The sequence below is a fragment of the Bos indicus genome, chromosome 5 (assembly GCF_029378745.1).
Source record: "Bos indicus isolate NIAB-ARS_2022 breed Sahiwal x Tharparkar chromosome 5, NIAB-ARS_B.indTharparkar_mat_pri_1.0, whole genome shotgun sequence".
Taxonomy (NCBI): Eukaryota; Metazoa; Chordata; class Mammalia; order Artiodactyla; family Bovidae; genus Bos; species Bos indicus.
In genome coordinates this window covers 115965107-115977711 of record NC_091764.1, presented here as the reverse complement: position 1 = coordinate 115977711, position 12605 = coordinate 115965107, and the positions used below count along the sequence as shown (strand labels likewise).

General features: G+C 55.6%; 1 protein-coding gene and 1 non-coding gene across 3 annotated transcripts in view; one reads left to right on the top strand and one right to left on the bottom strand.

Annotated features, from left to right (window-relative positions):
- PHF21B (PHD finger protein 21B) overlaps positions 1-12605 on the top strand; it is an 89009-nt gene that overhangs the window by 25856 nt on the left and 50548 nt on the right. The gene's annotated exons all lie outside the window — the stretch shown is intronic.
- Positions 8585-8656, bottom strand: TRNAW-CCA (transfer RNA tryptophan (anticodon CCA)). Its single transcript has one exon. It is a non-coding gene; the product is annotated as a tRNA-Trp (tRNA).

Below are 12605 nucleotides of genomic sequence, written 5' to 3'. Positions count from 1 at the left end.
CCAGTCTATCCTAAAGGAGATCAGTCCTGGGTGTTCATTGGAAGGACTGATGTGAAAGCTGAAACTCCAATACTTTGTCCACCTGATGCGAAGAGCTGACTCATTGGAAAAAACCCTGATGCTGGGAGGGATTGGGGGCAGGAGGAGAAGGGGACAACAGAGGATGAGATGGTTGGTTGGATGGCATCACCGACTCAATGGACATAAGTTTGAGTGAACTCTGGGAGTTGGTGATGGACAGGGAGGCCTGGCGTGCTGCAGTCCATGGGGTCGCAGAGAGTCGGACACGACTGAGCGCCTGGACTGGACTGAAGTGAACAGTGTGCATGTGTGTGCACTCATTCGGATCTGACTCTTTGTGACCCTATGGACTGTAGCCCACCAGGCTCCTCTGTCCATGGAGTTTTCCACGCAAGAATACTGGAGTGGGTTGCCCTTTCCTTTTCCAGGGGATCTTCCTGACCCAGGGATCGAACCCACCTCTCTTGTGTCTCCTGCATTAGCAGGCGGGTTCTCTACTGGCGGAGCCACCGGGAAAGCCTTATTAACAACAGCCACCTCCCAGACTCGCTGGACATGACGGTGCGGATATGCTGGCTTGGAGTCAATACTCAGGGTTTATTATTACTCCCTCGTCTTCCCCCTCGATCCCCCTTCCACACACCAGCCTTGCCAGAGTTGCTTCATTCATTCCCTCCCCACCTTGCTGCTGCCACCAGATAAATAGAAGCAGACAGGAAGGAGAGAGGGCAGGGATGCCAGGCAGTTGCTGTCTTCTGGGCAAAAGCACTGGCCTGGGGGTAGGGAGGCATCTTGGTCCAGTCCTGCAGACCCGGATGAGGGTTGCCTCCACCTCCCCTCTCCCCTGCCTCTGCTCTCGAGGCTGGCAGGGCAATCAGGGTCGGTGTTTGCCGAGGTGAAGGGGGCTGGCAGAGCTTGCAATCGCCTGCCCTCCTGGAGCAAGCCCCTCTCTCAGCACTGGGGCAGTGTGTAGGGCGAGGAAATTCTTCTGCATGATTGCTATAGTAACTGGACGCATTTATAAGTTGCGTTCATGGTCAACCTTTTGTCAGTTTCCATTCCAGAATTCTCAGACTGACTCCAGCGTGTCCTTGAGGGGAGCGCTCTGTGGCCTTCACATTTCCTCGTGGCTGCCCGTGTGGCTCTTGTTTAGGCTCCTCCCTGGCCCCCTTCCTGGAGGAGCACAGGCCCAGGACTGACTCTTAGGTCGTGCTTTTCACTGGCCACGTGTGGCTCGGCGGGTGCTTAGCATCCTCTGAGCCTCAGTCGCCTCGAGGAGAGTGGCACCTCTCTGCTTGTGAGGCCGTGTGTTGAGTGTTTGGGAGCGTTTCCTGAAATGTGAGATGCTGGGGAAACAGACCCACAGCACAGAGCCCCTGCCGTTGACAAACTCGCAGGCAGGCCTGGTGGCAGATCAGGGCACCCCAACTTGGTGAGTGGAAGTAGGGGGGCTTAGACACCTGAGGGGGTCCTGAGTAGGAGCCAGCAGTCCAGCCAGGGGTGGCAGGAGACTGCGTCCCCGCGAGGGAGGAGGTGGCACAGGAACAGACCGTGCCGCTCCAGAGGGACATTTTCTCTCCTCCCCCTCTTCCCTCTCTCCCTGTCTACTTCCCGCCTTGTCTTCCAAGTCCCCAGGTATGCCTTCCCTTGTCTCCCTCTCTCTTTGGAAGCTCTAGACAGTAAAGGCTGGCTCCACTTCCAATTCCTTCTGTGCCTGTGGTCCCAGATAGAAATAAATGACCCCCCACCCCCGCCATGTCTCTGCAGGAAGTGGCTACAGAGAGGAGAGAACAAAGCTTTGGAGTTATTTATTTCTTGCTTTGCAGAAATGTTTATTGGCAAGTAGCGTGGCAAGGTGGAATGGTTTGATTTGATTAGCAAGTCTAAATGTATTAGCAGCGAGACAGAAACGATATTACAATTAGTGGTAATTAGCTGTGCTGATGACTCTGGGTGCCAGTGCCGGGTGACAGATGTTGCTTCCTGGTCCCGGGTTAGACAGAGAGGGCACTTTTACCCTTGTGAAGAGACTCAGCTCCAGGGCGGAGGTGGGGCAGGGGGGCAGTGGTGCCTGAGACCTCAGCCCTATTGTCAGCAAGTCTTGAGTAATAGCTGATCAGTCGGATCACAGAGACGTGTGTGTGGGTCCTGCTGGTACTGTGTAAAGGGACTGTGATGTTGGGGGCCAGTGGGCTTGACTTGCGGGGAGCCCGAGCCCCTCCCAGCCTGCCCTGAGTCGGCACCACTGATGACAGCAGCAGTGGCTGGCTTTGTACACCTGCATCTCTCTACAGGTCTTTGATTTAGCACAGCCCCTCCCAACCCTGTTCACTGAGGTTTTCATGTGGCCTCGCTCCCCACGACCAGTGCCCAGCCAGGGCTGCAGCGAGGACCCCGGGGGTACTTTGGTAATGAGTGGTGCACACCGATAGTGCCTTAAGGAGTTGGCATAGACTCAGGAGACACTCGAAACCACGTGACCACGCTTTTGCAAGTTAGTTGACTTGAGCGTGTGTTGTCAGTGACTTTGAACAAGGTTGGAGAATGGAATGGAAATGACTGACACTCCCCGTCCTCCAGGAGTTTCCGGACGTCGATGGGGACACCAGACAAGCATCCATCCTGCAGACGTAGCCAAGGGCGTCGTGGTGAACGATGAGAATGTTTCAGAACTGGAGGGAGGTGGTGGTTGCCCAGCTCTGTGAACGGACTAAATACCACTGAACTGTTCGCTTTAAAATGGTTATTTTTATGTTCTATCAATTTCACCTCAATTTTTTAAAAAAGCAAAATTCTAAGAGAGAATTTGGAAACCCAGACAGTGTAAACTGGGAGCATCTCAGAGAGTTTAGTGAAATAAGTTTATCTGTAGTGAGACAAAGTTTCTGAAAACTCAGAGCTGGTAAACAGAGATGATCCTGGATGCTGAGTCTGCCTCTGAGGCTGGAAAGAGCCGGAATGGTGAGGAGGGGAGAGGCGTGTCTGTGATGCCTGGAGTGAGGTGAAGACCTAGGCTCAAGGGTGCAGGGCAGCCCTTGGGGGACGGTGAAGAAGAGGTGGAGAGAAAGTGGGCAGAGACCAGGCTTCCTGTCTGCCTCTGGCTGCTCTCCGGGGACTGCAGAACGGGTCAGTGTGTGCCATCTGTATGTCCGGCGGGGGAGGCTGCCCTGATGCCCCCAGGCTACCCAAGCATGTTGGAGGCCATGGCAGCCTCTTGAGTGGGGCCCCCTCTCCCTTTCATCACAGGTGGACTTGGCCTCAGCAGCAGCACCCACTCAGAGAGGCAGCCCCCAGACCGCAGCTCCTCCTTGTCCCCCGTGGCCCACAGGCCATCAGTGACAACATGAATTAAAGAATGCGCATGCTCAGTCGTGTCAGACTCTTTGTGACTCCATGGACTGTAGCGGGCTCTGCCAGGCTCCTCTGTCCGTGGGATTCTCCAGGCAAGAATACATTTGTACTTGAGGTCGCGTTTGTACTTGAGTCCAGAAAGGAAGTTTCAGAAAAATGCTTTGGTATGAGTCCATTTATAGAAAGTACAAAACGTTCAAAACAGTATATGTATGTTTAAATAAATGTATTTGTTCAACTCTAAAGAAAAGTCAGGGAAGGATAAATACGAAATAGTAGTTACTCAGATATGAGAGGAAGTAGGGAAGGCAGGCAGGAGTATTTCAAAACTGGTGTTCCTTTTCTTAAGCTGGGCTGTTTACAGATGATACTGTTGTTCTTTAAATGCCACACATTTTATTATTTCTAATATCTCTTCAGTGCTTAATAAAAACAAGTGTTCTAAACATGTACTGCCGTATGGGGCGTCCTACCTCAAACTCACTGTGAGATTTTGAGCTTAGGCAAACGGGTCAGGGCTGTCCGTGGCCATAAAACCTTGGGCAACAGGGCAGCTCCTGGTTACTAGAGGAAAAACATTGTGTAACTCTGGAAATAGGACAGAATGGTCAAAAGTGTACGAAGCCAGCTGTGGGGTGTCTGCCCTGTGGTGGTACATAAATCATAAATTTGCTTTTTTCCCTAAAGTAACATGAAGTCCACAATTTAGATCTTTAACCAACAGGAATTCTGGAAATGACGCAAAACTGATTAGCGCCCCCTCCTGGGCAAGGTGAGAAGGAACCTTTGCAAGCCCGGTAGGAGGGCGGCCGTGCCTGCGACGGTTCAGCACCGCGGACAGCGCTCGCGCGGCCGCTTTCGGAGGGGCCCCATTGCCGTGGGGGAGGACGACTGGAGCCTAGAGACCCGGGTTGGAATCCTGCCTCTTGGAATTCTTAGCTGTGTGGGCTCGGGCATATTCTCAGGGCTCTGGATCCTCAGTTCCCTCCTGTCTTCCTGGTAGGGGGCTATGAGCAGGGGGGCTACTGCCATGGTCCCCAGCACGTGCTCTGGGGGTGGTCAAGGGGGCTGGGGTGGGCAGGTCAGAGTGGGAGAGGCCAGATCGTCCTGCTCGTGGGTTTCATGTCACATGGGGGAGCGGGTGCCATGAGTGGTGACTGGTGTCACCAGGCCTGTCACAGACTTCCTAGGTTGCTGGCACAGCGGGCCGAGCAAACAGGAACCCCACTATGGCCCGTCCGTCACCTGCACTTCCTGCTCAGGACCAGCTTCAGGGTGGCCAGAGGAGGGCAAGGCCAAGCAGGTGGCAGCATCACCTGAGGCTTGTCCCAGGTGTGGGGTAGGTACGGGGAGCAGAGGTGTCTCAGCCAGGAGCTCGGACCCTGCACCCTCAGACTCTGGAGAGGGTGGCTTGGTGCACGTGGTGATGGTGGCAGCGGCTTCTGAAAAGCTCTATTTTTTCTTAGTGATGCGAGGAAGCAAGCTCTCTGTCCCGTGTGGCTGGGAGGAGGCCTGAGGACAGAGGTGAGCGTGGGGAGTCATCTGTGCAGGAGAGGATTCTCTCAGTGTTAAATTCTGGGGTGTTTGGGACTTCCTTGGCAGTCTAGTGGTTAAAACTCTGCGCTTCCACTGCAGGGGGTGCGGGTTCGATCCCTGGTCGGGGGATCCTGCATGCTGTGTGGTGCGGTCAAAGAGTTACAATAAATTCTGGGGCATTTGCTTCTAGTCACAGGCAGACCCGTTTGTTAACATATGTTTCTTTTTTGTTTGTTTAGCGGTTGGGTACTGGGAGTGTTATATGATCTAAACTCTCAATAACAAGGAACACATACCATTAATTGAAACAGATGGGTTGGCATCTATGTCTCCATATCCACCCTGGCCTTATTAAGTCTCAGTCACATTCACACTGGGCAGCTCTGTTTCGCACCGTGAGCCCAGCATGGGTGGAAGGATTCCCGCTGTTTGAAGAACTAGCCTTCTTTCTCCTTGATTTCTAGCCTGATGTGACATACACTGGAGTCAAAGCTGGGGAGGTGGTGACAAGGGCTGGAAGTGACCAGCTGTGGGGACAGTGCATTTGGCGACAAAGCTCAACCTTAGTCCAGGGCTGCGGGGGTCCGTCCTGCATGGCACCAGCACATCTGGGTGTGTGGGTTGTGTCTGTGAGAGTATAAGCGTGGGTCACATCGGGGCATGTTCATGAGACTCCGTGTCCTTACACACATGCGTGTTTACACCATCACACGCCAACACTGGGGGGCCAAGGATGGAACTGATGTTTCACGCCTGTCTGCCCTCACACCTGCTGTGACCCCAACCCAGTGCTTCCTGTGCTTCCAGGCAAGAAGGGGTCAACTTAGGCCAGGGCTCCAGGGACACAACTCCTCCTGCCAAGCCATAGCCTTGGATGGTTGATCAGCATCCGAAACATACGCACTTGGTGTTGTTTCTGCTCATTCTGTCTGTGTCGTCCTTTCCTTCCTCCTCCAACATTCCTGCTAATCCTTTAAAAACTGACTTTGGCACCTCCTCTGAGAAGGCTTCCCTGACTTCACCATGCTGGGCTAGATCTTCCCCAGCTGGTTGCATGGCTCTAGGAGCAGGGGCCACACCTTCCTCCCATGGTGCTCCATCCGTCTCAAGATGTCTTGCCAAAGCTGGGAACACAGTAGGTGCTTGCTATATGTTGTATTTCAAGATAGTTACTTCTTCCCTCCCCTCACCAGGCATGAGAGGATTTTTCTTCAGGTTTACTGTGAGAACCTGATGAGATTCCTGGAGGTAGAACCCCCAAATATGGGGCCTCCCTTTTTAGACTGGCCCCTAGGAGTTTCTCACTCTCAAGTTCTTCTCCACTGAGACTCCAGCAATTTGTTGAAGTTACCATTTAAGCATTCCTGCCAGTGACCAGTTGCCCAGCTATGGTCCTGGTAAGCCATGATTCTCTGGAGCTACCTGTATGTCTGTCCAGGCAGCCTCCTCTCCTGCCTCTGTTCCCTGCCCCCTATCCTTTGACTTGTCAGGGCCCAGCCTCTCCTGGGGCCCCAGTTGTCTGGCAGCAAAGACACCATCACTGCTGAGAAAGGAGCTTCCTTTCTTTTGGAGCAAACAAACACCCACACAGCTCTGGTGTGCACTGATGGAGAGGGAGAGGGCTGGGATCATGTTAGTCCCGGGGGTCAGCTCCACCAGGGCCAGGCACCAAGGAAGTGCTCCTTCAGTGTTTGTTGACTGGCTGACTGAAGGCTTGCACAGGCCAGCTCTGCACCGACTCACTTGAGCAGTCCTGAGCTGAGCCATGTGGAGGAGTTTGGGTTCAACCAGGTGGGCCTAAGAGCCCCCAGCTGTTTCCTCCCTCCCCTCGGAAAGTCAGCTCAGCCAGGACTAGGTCCCACACTTCTTTGGCTTTTCAAGGTTCCCCCCACTTAACAAAATGATGAAATGCATAATAGACCAAGATATGCCCACATCCAGAACTCATTATACATTTCCCCAAAGTTAAAAAAAAAAAGAGAGAGAGAGGGAAAAAAAAAAGAGTTCTCCTTAATCACCTTTTCATATTTTCATTAACAGCATCAAAGCGATTAGGTCTGGAAAAAGCAATCTGAATCATAGTCATCTTGGAAGAAGTTGATGAAGAATGCAGAGGCATTTGAATTTCAAAGCCCAGCCTTTCTCTCTCATTAATGTTTTCTGCTCTGAGGGCTCCTGTAAGACCCCACTGCCTGCCCCAGTCCTTCAGGGAGTTGGAGAACGTGAATGACATGGCATCGGGGCTCCAAAGCGGTCGCTGCCACAGGGTAGGAGCCCCCTTCGCGAGCCTACTGGACCTTCCCCCTCACCCCCCCCCCACCGCCCCCTCACCTGGCAATGCTTAGCGTCGCAGATTCTGTGTGTCAGCAGCTGTGGGGCGCCTGTCCAGAGCCCAGGTGGGGTGCAAGGCGTGTAGGATGGAGCACCTCTTAGGGAGCCCTCGGTCCAGCCAGGGAGACAGACCCAGCCCCTGTGTGGGAAGGGTGAGTGCAGATGCAAGGGACAGTGCCCCAGGGAACAGAGTGTCTACTGGGCATATGGTGGCAGAGGGGCGGGTTCCTCAAGACAGAGACACAGGCGGGCCTGTGTTCTCCAGCAGTGGGGGAGCAGACTCCCCAAAGACACTGAGTGTCTGGAGGTGATCAGGGCTATATTGGGTCCTGGAGGCCCCCAGGGGTTCCGGGGGGCAGTGGTGCACACAGTGGACACACTGCCCAGGGCGGCTCACCCCTTCTTTCCATCCTCCTGACTCTGGAGGATCTGCCTTGGGCGCAGGGTACCTCGGGCACACTGCCTCCAGCGCCGCCCCAGGCCGGCCAGCCCTCACTGGCCCCTGCAAGAGGCTGAAAACCTGAAACCAGCCGCGGTGCAGGGAGGGGGGCCATTTCCCAGGGACTTGAGAGGCACCCACAGTGAATGGGCCTTGGGGCATGGAGTGGGGGTGCTGAATGAGGAAACACGGTGAATGAAGGTTTCCCGGGGTGTGTTAGGAGCCCCTTCCATCCTGACTTGCCCCCAGGGCAAGGTGGGGAACTCTTGAAGCAGAGGCAGAGCTCAGATGTCTAGCATGGTCCCCAGGGCTGCTCTGAGAGTGGGTGTATCAGAGCATCTGGAGGAGCCTTGACCACACAGGTGCCCAGCCCACCTTTACCTGTTGAGTCCACAGCTGCAGGTAGGGCGGGTGAGTCCAGCAGAGCAATTGCTGTTGTTGAGCGTGGCAGCAGTGCAGAGGTCACTTGTCAGTCCAGCGAGAGGTGGCCTGCAGGTGCCGTCCTGAGTTGACCTGAGGGGTCAGCGTTGGTGAGTCATTGGTGGTTATGCAGCAGGCGGTGGGGGGGGTTGCCTCCCCGCACACCTGGCCCTGCCCAGCCCCGCCTTCACCTGTCTCAGATGCTGACTCTGGAGTTGTACCAGCATCTTCCCAGTAGCCTTGCAGAGTGGACTGGGGACTGCTGGAGTCCATTCTGAGAAAATAGAGTGCAGGAAAGGAATCCAGGGGCTCGAACATGGGGTGGGTCAGGATTTGCCGGTCTTTTTGCCATTAAGTGAATGAAGTTGCTCAGTCGTGTCTGACTCTTTGCGACCTCGTGGACTGTAGCCTACCAGGCTTCTCCGTCCATGGAATTCTTCAGGCAAGAAGACTGGAATGGGTTACCATTTCCTTCTCCAGGGGATCTTCCCGATCCAGGGATCGAACCCGGGTCTCCTGCATTGGAGGCAGACGCTTTAACCTCTGAGCCACCAGGGAAGCCCCTTTTCGCCATTAGGACCCTTTTAATCTTCCCTCTTAGAGGTGAGTGTGCTGAGCGGTGAGGCAGGCGTGCCCTCCTAGCTTTCTGCTGTGCTGGCTGGGTGCCCTTGGGCTGGCCGCACAGCGTCTCTGGGCCCTGCTTTTCCCAAGGATCTGGTCTCTGGAGGCCTTTGCAGAGCTCACTTCCTGCAATTCCTTGAGATGCTTGTGCTGTCAGGGTATGTGAGGGCCACAGAGTCATGACCCCAACAGTTTCCAGAGCTCACGGAGACACGAGGCACGGTTCAAGTCTCAGCTCTGACGTTTAGTAGTGGGATGTCCTTGGGCCAGTTAATTAGCCTCTCTGTGTCTCCCTTTTCTTATCTGTAACTGGGCCTCTGCAGCCTTGGTCCACAGTCCTTTTGACCCCAGGGGCTGGTTTCGTGGAAGACAGTTTTCCCACGGACCGGGTATGGGGGAGCGTTGATTTGGGGGTGATTCAGGTGCATTACATGTATTGTCCACGTTATTCCTATTATTATTACAGCAGCTCTGCCTCAGATCATCAGGTGTTAGACCCCAGATGTCGGGGACCCCTGCTCTGTAGGACTGTGGCAAGGGACAAAGGAGGCGGTGGAGATTCATCCCATATGGGTGCACGTGGCAAGCAAACGCTAGACTTGATTATCGTCAAGCTCCTCCTGGCTTCCCAGCCGTCACACGCTGACCTCTTGTCAGCCTCAAGCAGCTCCGTTTGCCGGTGGTGAGCATAGGTCCGGAGGTTGAAGCTTGGACCCTCTGACTCCACGGCTCATGTGCCATGTCCGGCTTCTGATGGAGCAGGCACTGTGGGCAGTGGGGGGTCCGAGGGGGCAGGAACCCCGCAGTCGTTAGCTGGTGCCGCTGCCTGCCAGGTGTCCTTGGTGCTGGAGACACCCGGCGTCTGGAGGTCTCCTGCTGCCTGACGGGAGCCGGGCCAGACCACACAACCATCGCGTGGAGCCCGTGCAGCTCGGACCCTTGTCTGTTGCCTCCACGGAGCCGGGGGTGACTGGGACCACAGCAAGTTTCCTTGACCTTCAGAGCATCCCGTGATGGGTACCTGGCAGCTGAGCATCGTGTAGTCCCAGAAACAGCATCGCGATGGGGGTGTATCCAGGGGATGCAGGAGCCAATTCAGAGCATCCCGGGGCTACTGCTGGGGCAGTTTGAGCAACAAAATACGGTTTTGGGATCACAAACCTCAGTGTGAAATAAATGTCAGTCCGTGCTAATAATAAGTGACTAAATAAGTGAATGAAGGAGAGGGACTAGCCTGGTGGTCCAGTGGTTAAGAATCCGCCTGCCAATGCAGGGGACTCGGGTTCGATCCCGATCTGCGAAGATCCCACGTGCCGCAGGGCAACTAAGCCTGTGAGCCACAGCTTCTGAGCCCACTCTCTAGAGCCTGTGCCCCACACCGAAGACCCGATGCAGCCACATAAAGAAAGATTAAAAAATGAACGAGAAGAGACAACTTTGACCCAGGCAGAAGAACACCAAGTAAATTACATCGATACTCTGCCCTGAAGAAGGTGGGCCCCCACCCCTTAACAGTGTGAGCTCTAGGTGTGACCCTTTCTGATTCTGCAGCGCGGACGCCGCACAGTCACACCTCAGCCAGGTGAGTGAGGCCAGCGTCACAGAGCTGGGTCAGGTTGGTGGCACGTGCCTGATGGGAGGGGATGCGAAGGGCATTTCTCATTTCTGTTTGTCCCCCCAATACCTGGTACCCCAATCTAAAGAGGAGAGAGAGAGAGCAGACAAACCCCAGGCAAAGAGCCTTCTACAAAACACCTGCCCAGTCGTCCTCAAAGGCCGTGTGAAGGTATTTCTGGAAGCGCCCAGCCCAGCCCCGTGCGCCTTAGCTCCACTGAAGACGGCTCTGCCTTCCTGATGGACAGGTGAACGGGCCCGTGGAAGCGAGGCCCTTGGAAATTAGATTCCCGGCTGGGGCTCCCGCTCCCATGGGAGGAAGTGGTGTGTGCGGGGTGGGGGGCAGCTGGGGATGGGGTGGGGGTGCATCCTTTCCCAGTCACCTCGTCTCCAGCACATGGATAAGAAACAGATGAGAGAGGTGAAGGCGCTTGTCCGGGCTCACACAGCGGAAAGCAGTGAGTGTAGGTGACAGGCTGTGCTGTGAGAACCATCCTGAGAGGCGGCTTCAAGCTCTGCCATCGGTGCGTCTCCAACAGGCCCAGCGGGGGGTCTCTCCCTGGGGGCCGCAGGTGACTCAGGCCCGTACCTGGGGATACTGGCGGCTTTTATCCCCCCTTGCTACTGCTAAGCCACTCCTGTCCTGTCCGACCCTGTGCGACCCCATAGACGGCAGCCCAACAGGCTCCCCCATCCCTGGGATTCTCCAGGCAAGAATACTGGAGTGGGTTGCCATTTCCTTCTCCAGTGCATGAAAGTGAAAAGTCAAAGTACCTCAGTCGTGTCCGACTCTCAGCGACCCCATGGACTGCAGCCCACCAAGCTCCTCCGTCCATGGGATTTTCCAGGCAAGAGTACTGGAGTGGGGTGCCATTGCCTTCTCCGTTATCCGCCCCCCCAATCCCACACAAATGAATAAATCAAGAAGACCCGTTTCTTGTCTAAAGCCACATTAGAACTTTGCCTGCAGGCAAGAACTGTCCCCCAAAGATCTCACCCTGGGAGGTATCTCCCTTTAAAATGTAGTTATTAATCATCAAGGCTGACATTAGCATAATGGGTTCGTTTAAATGTGGGCACAGGGAACGGGGCTCTTCTGTGGAGTGGGGCAGGGGTCGTTGTCTTCCTGCTGGAGAAGCGGGTATGGGGGGGACGCCCAGGGGTCAGGCCTGAGCCCCGGTGAGAAGGGCCAGGGTGGTGGGGAGGGTGGGCAGTTCATGGGGCCTGCAGGTGGGCCGCACAGGGTCCTTGCCTTCTCTCGGGGCGGGAGCCCTCCGTTAGAAGCGGGGCTTGACTGTGGAGCGTGTCTCAGGGGGCGGGTGGGGGGTGGTCGGTAAACACCATGTAGGGAGACGACAAGGGGCCGGGACCTCCATCAGGAATCGTAGAATACGGCCACAGTCTGGCCAGACGTCTCCTCATTGACTTCCCGGTGCTAAAGAGAAGCCGGGCGTCCGGGTTCTGACACAGCCGGACACGGCGGGGCTCTAGGCGGGAGCCAGTGCCCTTTCGGGGAAGAACTGTGATGCCCTCGGTCTGCCAGGCCTTTCTCCGTCACCAGGGATCCAGAGAGTTGAGCTGACGGCAGGTCACCCTTACGATCACAAAACTAATCTCTAAAAATGCCTGTGGGGCTGGTCCTGTCTCCTACTCCACGTGGAGAGAGAAGGCCCGAGCAGAGGGCTTGGGGGGCCTCTTTGAACTTTGGGGGTGTTTGCCCCGTACATGTTTCTGGGGCCCGGGCCTGGAGGGACATCAGTCAGAAACCCCCCTCTGTGCCCGCCCCCCCGCCCCCTGCGATGGTCCTGATGTCAGGGAAAGGCCTTGGGCACTGAAATTAAAGTGAAGTCTGTGCTTCGCGAGCAGGTAGCGACTGAACTCTGCCTGGCTGCTTAGGAAGCGCCTGGGTATCACTCTTGCCTTGAGCTGCCCTTTTGACCCGGGACGACGGCGGCCGTGGTGGTGATGACTATGATTGCCAGGAAAGGCTTAGAGAAACCCCCATCAAGCCACCTCGGGGCCACCAGACCAGCTCTCTGCAGGCGCTTTCGTAGCAGTTACCTTCCTGCTGGAGGCAAACAAATCCGTCGGTGCTGGAACAGCGAGTCGCTGTATCCAGGGCGCCCTCGTGGCTGTGTTCCCTGGTGACCTGCACCCTCTGCTCATCAGCAGCTGCCTCACTCCCTGGGTCCCGGCTGACATGACCCTTCCCTTCTCGTCCTCAGATGAAGCAGGGGCTGGCAGAGGGTCCCCGATTGCGGGGGCGGGGGGC